Genomic DNA, 9,039 nt, shown 5'->3' on the forward strand with positions numbered 1-9,039 from the left:
TGGGATAATAGAATTCACATAATTGGCCCAAGCAAGTGACCAAATATAATCAATGCTGGGTGCAAGGGGGTGAATCAAAATCAAGGGAAGTTATGTTATGTTACCTAAAATATTCAGGATTTTAAAAACCCTATGAGATATGCAAAGAAATAGAAAAATGTGACCCCACACAGGAAAAAGATCAAGTATAGATGGTGGATGTAGCAGACAGATACTTCAAGGCAGAAATTACAAATATGTTCATAGAAGTAAAGGAAACCATGTTGTAGAATTAAAGGAACATGTGATTATATTCAGCTATCAAATAGAGAATATTTTATTAAGTTTATTGGTAAAATTTAGATATCTATAATGATCATATTCATCATAGAGAATTTGTACCCATATATTATATATCTTGATTCCTCCTTTTTCCCTAATCACCTCCCCTGTCTTCAACCCCCCCACACTCCTTATTTACAAAGCTTTGTTTCCACTTTTCCTTCTTTTATCATTTTTTTCTTTTCCCATCTTTCCTTTCCCCTTCCTCCTCCCTAGTTCCTCTTTCCTTTTGAAACTTTTTTTCCATTTCACAGTATCTATTGTACATTTTGGTTCTTATTTACTCTTTCAGTTTCTCACACCAAGGACACAATGCGATATTTACACATGTGTAAATGTACAATTTTTTTGTTTTTGTTTTTTTTTCTGGTACCAGGAATCGAACTCACGACCTCACTGTTGCCAGGCAAGTGCTGTGCCGCTGAGCTAAATCCCATTCCCTAAATGTACAATTTACTTCACTTAAGAGTATGATCTCAAGTTGCATCCATTTACCTAGAAATGTCTTAAGCTTATCCTTCTTTATGTCTGAGTAGTACTCCATTGTATAAAATCCTCCACATCTTCTTTATCCATTCCTCTTTTGATGGGCACTTGGGTTGCTTCCAAGACTTCCCTATTACAAACTGTACTGGCATAAACATGGGCTTACATATATCACTGTGGTAAGATGTTTTCAATTCTTCCACAAAGATACCCAGAAGGGGAATAGCTGGGTCAAATGGGACCTCTAATCCTAGTTTTTAGAGGAATCTCCACACTAATTGCACAATGTTTGCACCAGTCTACACTCCCACCAACATAGAGAAGAGTTACTTTTTCCCCACAGCCACTTCAGAATTTAATGGTTGAATTCTTGCTAATAGCCATTCTTTCTGGAGTGAGATAGAATCTCAGAATTGTTTGAATTTGTATCTCTCAAACAACCAGTAATGTTGACAGTTTTCCATATATTTGTTTCTCATTTGTATTTCTTCATATGAGAAGTGTATATTCATGGTACCTATTTTTGGATTTGGCTTTTAAATTTGGGAGGGGTCTGGTTTTTTTCAATTCTTTCTATATTCTAGATATTAGTCCTTTGTCTGAGGGACAACTGGGTAAAATTTTTTCCCACTCTGTGAGCTGACTTTTCACTCTACTGGTGATTTCTTTGGCTGTGCAAAAGCTTTTTAACAAAATGAGATCCCAATTGTTGATTCTTTGCAGTATTTCCCATGTGATCAGGGTTTTGTTAATGAAATTTTTGCCTACACCTATGTCTTCAAGAGTTCTATATAGTCTCTCTTCCCACAGATTTAGTGTTTCCATTTTTGCTGTTGTTGTTGTTTTTTGGTTTTTGGGGTGTTTTTTTAGGTACAGGGACTCGAACTCAGGACCTTGCGCTTGCCAGGCAGGCGCTTCAGCCACTGAACTATATCCCCAGCCCAGTGTTTCCATTTTAACATTTAGGTCTTTGATCCATTTTGATTTTAGTTTAGTGCATGGTGACATACATGGGTCTAGTTTTAGGCTTTGCCATGTGGAAAGCTAATTTTTTCCAGCACCATTTATTAACAAGGTTATCCTTCTTACAGTGAATGTGTTGGTCCCTTTGTCAGAGATAAGGTGGGTGAGTGTGTTTGGAGTTGTTTCTGCATCTTCTGTTCCACTGATCTTTGGTTCTGTTTTTTTTGTTTGTTTATTTGTTTGTTTGGCCAGTACCATGCTGTTTTTATCACAGTAGCTTTGTAGTATAACTTCAAGTCAGGGATTGTGGTGCCCCTTGTCTTGCCTTTGTTGCCTAGAATTATTTCTTCTATTCCAAATGAATTTTAGGAATGTTTGCCCTATTTCTGTGAAGTATGCTAAAGGTATTTTGATTGGGACTGCACTAAATCTGTATAACAATTTTGGGAATATGACCACATTCATTACGTTGGTTCTTCCTACTCATGAGCAAGGGACATCTTTCCATTTTCTGATATCTTCTTTGATCTCCTTTTTCAGAGTAGTGTAATTTTCAATGTATAGATCTTTTACTTCATTAGACTGATTTCTAAGTATTTCATTTTTTTCTGATCCTATTCTGAAAGATGTTGTTTCCCTAATTTCTGTCAGTGTGTTTGTTGTTTCTGTACAAAATGCTATTGAGTTTTGAGTGTTGACTTTGTATCCAGCTATGCTACTGAATTTGGCTATTAAATCTAGAAGTCTTGGTGGAGTTTTGGGGGTCTTCAATGTAGAGTATCATGTTATCCACAAATAATGATAATTTAACTTCTTCCTTTCCTGTCCTTATTCCTTTTATTTCTTTCTCTTGTTTAATTGCTCTGGTTAGTGTTTCCAGAACTATATTGAATAGGAGTGGTGATAGTGGACATCCTTGTCTTGTTCTTAATTTTAGGGTGAAAGCTGTCAATTTTTGTCCATTTAGTATGATGTTGGCTGTTAGTTTAACATAGATGGCCTTTATCAGATTAAGATAAAGACCTTCTATTCTAATTTTCTTTAGGGTTTTTATCATGAATGGGTGTTGGAGCCTGGCATAGTGGCACATGACTGTAATCCCAGGACATGGGAGGCTGAGGCTGGAGGATTGCCACAAGTTTAAGGCCAGCTTGGGCTACATAGTGAGTTCAAAGCTAGCCTGAACTACATAGCATGACCCTGTCTCAAAAAATGGATATTGGATTTTTCAAATGCTTTTTCAGCATCTATTGAGATGACCATGTGATTTTTATCTTTGGTTCTGTTGATATAATGTATTATATTAATTGATTTGTGTATGTTGAACTATCCCTCCATCCTTGGGTTGAATCCTACTTGGTCATGCTGTATAACCTTCTTGATGATTTGCTGCATTCTATTTGCCAGTATCTTATTGAGGATTTTTGAGTCTGTGTTCGTTAGGGAGACTGGCCTGTAGTTTTCTTTTTTGGTTGGGTCCTTCTCTGGTTTTGGTATCAGGGTAACACTTGCTTCCAGGAATAATCTTGGGAGTTTTGCTTTCCTTTCAATTTCATTAAAGAGTTTCAACATTAGGTCTTCTCTAAATTTCTCATAGACTTCAACAACGAATTCATCAGGAACTGGGCTTTTCTTTGTTGGTAGGTTTTAATTACATTTTCAGTTTCATTCACTGATATTGAGTTATTTAGAATTTTTATATCTTCCTGATTCAGTTTTGGCAATTCATATGTATCTAGGAATCTATCCATTGCTTCTGTTTTCCATCTTATTAGAGGACAGGTTCCTGAAGTGGGTATTGATGATCTTCTGGATTTCTGCAGGATCCATTGTGATTTTACTCTTTTCATTCTTAACTGCATGAATTTAAGTCTTTTCTCTTTTGATAGGGCTGGCTAAGGGTTTATTAATCTTATTTAATCTTTCAAAGAACCAATTCTTTGATTAATTGATTGTATTGTTTTCTTAGACTCAATGCCACTAATTTCTGCTCTTATCTTTATAATTTCATCCCTCGTATGATCTTTGGGTTTGGTTCATTCTTCTTTTTCTAGAAGTCTGAGGTTCAACAGTAGGTTGTTTACTTGAGTTTATTCTGTTTTCCTGATGTGAGAATTCACTGCTATAAATTTCCCTCATAGGACAGCTTTCATTGCATCCCATAAGTTCCAGTATGTTGTATCTGTATTATCATTTAACTGTAGATACTGTTTAATTTTTTCTTTAATATTGTCTGTGATTCATTGGTTGTTCAGGATGGTGTTATTTAATTTCCAGGTGTTTATGTAGGTTTTTTTGTTTCTTTTGCTGTTGATTTCCATTTTCTTTGCACTATCGTTGGATAATATACATGGAGTCATTTAGATTCTTGCATCTAATTAAGTATGTTCTGTGGGATAGTGATGGTCTGTTTTGGAGAATGTTCCATATGTAGCTGAGAAGAATGTATATGCTGATGCTGTGGTGTGGAACACGCTGTAGACATCTACTAAGTTCATTTGTTCACATGTTTGGGTTAGTTCTAATATTTCTTTGTTATTTTTTTGTCTAGTTGATCTGTCTATTTGTGACAGGGGGTTCTAAAGTCTCCCATTACAATTGTGTTAGTGCTTATTTGACTTTACAGGTCCACTAATATTACTTTTATGTAGTTGGGTATACTGGTAATTGGTGCATATTTATGATTGCTATCTCTTCTTCTTGGAGTTTTCCCTTAACAAGTATGTAGTGACCTTCTCTACCTCTTTTGATAAGTCTTGGCTTGAAATTCACATTGTCTGCAAATAGAATAGCTCTACATGCTTTTTGCCAGGTTCCTGTTGTATGGAGTATTGTTTTCCATCTTTTGACTTTCAGTTTATGAATTTCTTTTTGAGGTAAGTGTATTTCTTATATGCAGCATTTTGTTGGATATTGCCTCTTGATCCATACTGCAATTCTGTTTCTTTTGATTGGTGAATTGAGACCATTCACATTGATGGTTATAACTGATATGTATTGGCTTATCCTTCTCATATTACTTTCCTATTGTTGGTACCCTGTCTTTCCCCTCTGTTTAACTGCATGCCATGCATACTGGCTTCTTTCTATTGATGTTCTTGGAATTGTGATCTTTGTTATCCCTTTCTAAAATATCTTTCAGAGCATTTTGGAGACCTGGCTTGGTGGTCATGAATTTCTTCAGTTTTTCTTTGTCATGGAAGTATCTTATTTCTCCACTGATTTTGAAGGATAGTTTTGCAAGGGTACATCAATCTGTTTTTTGAGGTTACTTTCTTTTAGGGCTTGAAATACTTCAAGCTCTTCTTGACTTGAAGGGTTGTGTTGAAAAGTCTGCTGTGATTCTTATGGGCTTTCCTATATAGATGTTTTGCTTCTTTTCTATAACTACTTTTAATATTCCATTCTTGTGCTGAATTTCTAGAATTTTGATTATTATATGCCTTGGTGTATGTTTATTTTGGCCATGGCTATTTGGAGTTCTATATGCCTCACTTAAATTCTTTATCCATGTTTGGGAAGTTTTCTGTCACTGCTTCTGTGAAGAGATCTTTTATGGCACTTGTTCTATCTCCAGCATTTTCAGTGACTCTGATCAATCTTATGTTATTTTTCTTTGCTTCATCTTTCAGCTGTTGGATTGATTTGTCACAGTCCCTTGTTATTTTTAAGATATCCTTCTTTTCACCATTGCTAACTGCAATCCTATTTTCTAGATCTGATAGTCTATCCTTGCCTTCATTTAATGTGTTGCATATACTTTCAATGGAATTTTTAATCTCCTGGATGTCTGTTTGCCTCTGTTTCATAAATTCTATTTCTTTTCTATGTTGGGCATTCATGGTTTCCATTATTTTCCTAAGCTCCTCTATTTTTTATATATGCCTATTCTAGATTCATTGAACATGACTTTATTTTGATTGTCATTTCTTTTCTTACCCAAGAGATTATTTTTTCTGGCCTCATCCATTTGTTTTTTCACTTCTGCTATCATGTCAGAGAGTTCCAGTGGGTAGCTTCAAATTTCCTCTATCTCATTGTGCTCTGGACTTGTCCTGAATGGGCTGGACTTCTAGGATTATATTTTGCTTCTGTCTTGTCATTTTCTAATTTTTTATTTTGTTTTCTATTTTTCTGTGTTGATGCTTATAGATTTATTATGGTAGATAGCTTTATCACTAGTATTGAGGTTTCCATAGAAAATGTTTATTCCTCAGAGATATTTTCTAAATGTAGGTGGTTCTTGGTCTTTGTGTCTATCCCAAGTATTAACCTTCTCAATGTATTAAGGGTGAGAAGTTGCTATCTATTTGGTTCAGCACTCAGTCCTTTGGTACTGGACCATGGTGATGGTTATGACCCCAGAAAATCACAGTGTTGTCATACAAGGGAGAAAAACTGATTATAACATGTATGACATCCTAGCTAAAGTAGTATAATTAGCAATAACAGTAGCATCAAGCAGAGCCTGGCAACTGACAAACTATGGTAACTATTAATTTGCCACCTTGAATCATAGGAGCAAGCTCTACAGTCATATAACAAAGCCCAACATATACCAGGAATTTGTATGCAATGAGTTTTTCCTTAGAGTGATTTTACCCTTGAGGAGGTGGGTGGCAGGAATGAAGAGGGATAAAGGACAAAACACAGAAGTGGGTGAGGAGAAATATAGTAGAAGCAAGGCTTGAGGACAAAGGATGATCACCCAAGTTTTGGGAAACTGAAGAAGAATGCAGGAGAGAAAGGATGAAAGAGAAAGCAAAAAGATATTGAAGCAAACCAGAAAGAGAAAAGACAGTATTCATTCACATGAAAATGTCAAAAAGTCAAGAGAGATAGTTGAGGGAAGAAAGAAAGAAAATGAATAGAACAAAAATAAAGGTAAAAAAATCTAAAGAGTGAAGATAAATAAATAAATAACAAATGACCCCAGCCAGATAGAAAAAGGGAAACCAATCAAACAAGCAAAGAAAAAGAAAAATAATAAAATTCCTCTGGTATCCACAGTTCTGTACTAGTGTCCAAGTCAGATCCCAGAAATGGCCGGGCATGGTGGCCCACACCTGTAATCCCAGCACTCGGGAGGCTGAGGCAGAAGGACCATTGTGAGTTTGAGGCCAGCCTGGGCTACACAGTGAGCTCAAGGCCAGCCTGCACTGCATAGTGAGACCCTGTCTTTAAAAAAAAGAGACAGATTCCAGAAATGTACTGTATAACCTTGCCAAGTTTGCAGAAGGATTTGTGCTGGGTATGGGGCTGATCTTGGCCTCTGGATGTGAGGGCTGGGACTGGTCTTCAGCTGACAATGTCATAGACGTCCACTTCTCCTTACAGTGATTGTCTCTTCAGTGTTCTCCCAGTTGCTGTGGTGCCCTCTTAAGGGTGGGACGGCTTCCATGATGTTTCCAAATGCAAACTTTCTAGAGAGCGTCTATGTGATGCAGATGTTTCAGGTTAATAAGATTTAATTCTACATCCCACCAGGTCAAATATAGCACATAGTAGGAGCTTAAGAAATATTCATAGTAAGATTTAAAAAGTAGATTGGTTTAAGACTGAGATATAATTCACATTTTACAATTAGCATGTTATAGGTGTGTCCACTTTGCTATGTGATTTATATCAGTTTGATGACAGTGAGAAAGTATAAGAACCTTACTGATCTGGTATGCTCTAGCTTCCTAGTCACCAAGTCTATCTTTTCAGAATAGCATGGAGTTCAAACTGTGAAAGAAAACAAGAACCACAGATGCATGGCAATTCCTCCTCTTGAATGAATTCAGGTTGCTCCTCCACTATCCTTTCACTTCTCCTCTCTCCATCCCCTCTACTGTTGCTTTTCTTCCAGGTCAGCCAGTGCCTGGGAACTTCAGTGTGTCTCAGTGTCTTAGTATCTTTTGTGCTGCAACTACAGAATACCACATCCTGAAACTGGTTTCTTACAGTGGTGGAGGAGGTGAGGTCCAAGATGGAGAGGCCACATCTAATGAGGATCTTCTTGCTGCTGGGGCCTCTCTGCAGAATCCTAAGGCAGCACAGGAGATCACATGGCAATGAGGTTCGCAAAAATTGGGCAAACTAGCTTTTATAACCGACCCATACTCGTGATGACTGACTCATTCCCACAACTTGCTAATCCACTAGTCTATAAATCCACTGATCAATGAATAGATTAATTCATTCATGAGGGCAGAGCCCTCAGGAGCCAATCACCTCCTAGAGGTTCTGCTTCTCAGCACTGCAACACTGGGGGCTACATTCCCAACACATGACTTTTGCCATAGGATTTTTTTTTCTGGTGCCGGGAATCGAACTCATGACCTCATGCTTGCCAGGCAGGTGCTGTGCCGCTGAGCTAAATCCCCAGTCCCTTTAACACATGACTTTTAAAGAACCCACTTGCTATAGTTTGGATCTTAAATGTTCCCCAAAGGCCCACATGTTAAAAACCTTGATTGCCAGTTTGGTGATATTAGGAGGCTGTGGAAACTGTTTTTTGAGACAGGGTCTAACTATGTAGCACAGACTGACCTTGAACTTGCTTGTGTAGCCCAGGCTGGCCTTGAACTCACAGTGATCTCTTACCTTAGCCTCCTGAGTGCTGGGATTACAGATGTGCACCACCACGACAGGTATGTGGAAACTTTTTAAGGGGCAAGGCCTAGAGGAAGTCTTCTGCTTCCTGGATGGGAATACTGGAACTCAAACCCCTTTCTCTTTCTTTCAAATCGCAGGCATGAGGTTGGCAGTTCTGTTCCACCACATGCTTCCAACATGATGTACTGCTCCACCATAAGCCCAAAATCCTCCGATGTAGTGCCAATTGACCATGGATGAAATCTCAGAACTCTGAGCCAAAATAAGCCTTATCTGCTATAGGAAAGCAAGATGACTAACAACAATGCTCCCAAAACTCTGTCTCTCTCAGATGCAGAGTACATCAATTTCATCCCGATGCACCAAGACTTAACAAGTTCCAGTATCAACTCCAAAGTTCAAAGTCTCATCTGAATCAGATATGGGTGAGACTCAAGGCATGATTCGTCTTGAGGCGGATTCCTTCCTGCTGTGAGGTTGTGACCTGAAACATGGTTACCTACCTGCAGAATGTGGTAGCAAGACAGGCATTCCTGCTCCAAAAGGGGTAAGAAGAAAGTGGGTAACTGATTAACTGATACCACACAAGTCCAAAACTCAACAGGGAAAACAGCTCCCAACTTAAGACTTGAGACTCCAGAATGGTCTTCAGTCCCACGGAGACATTGC

The sequence above is a fragment of the Chinchilla lanigera genome, unplaced genomic scaffold (assembly GCF_000276665.1).
Source record: "Chinchilla lanigera isolate Chin_1 unplaced genomic scaffold, ChiLan1.0 scaffold00154, whole genome shotgun sequence".
In the NCBI taxonomy this organism is placed as follows: Eukaryota; Metazoa; Chordata; class Mammalia; order Rodentia; family Chinchillidae; genus Chinchilla; species Chinchilla lanigera.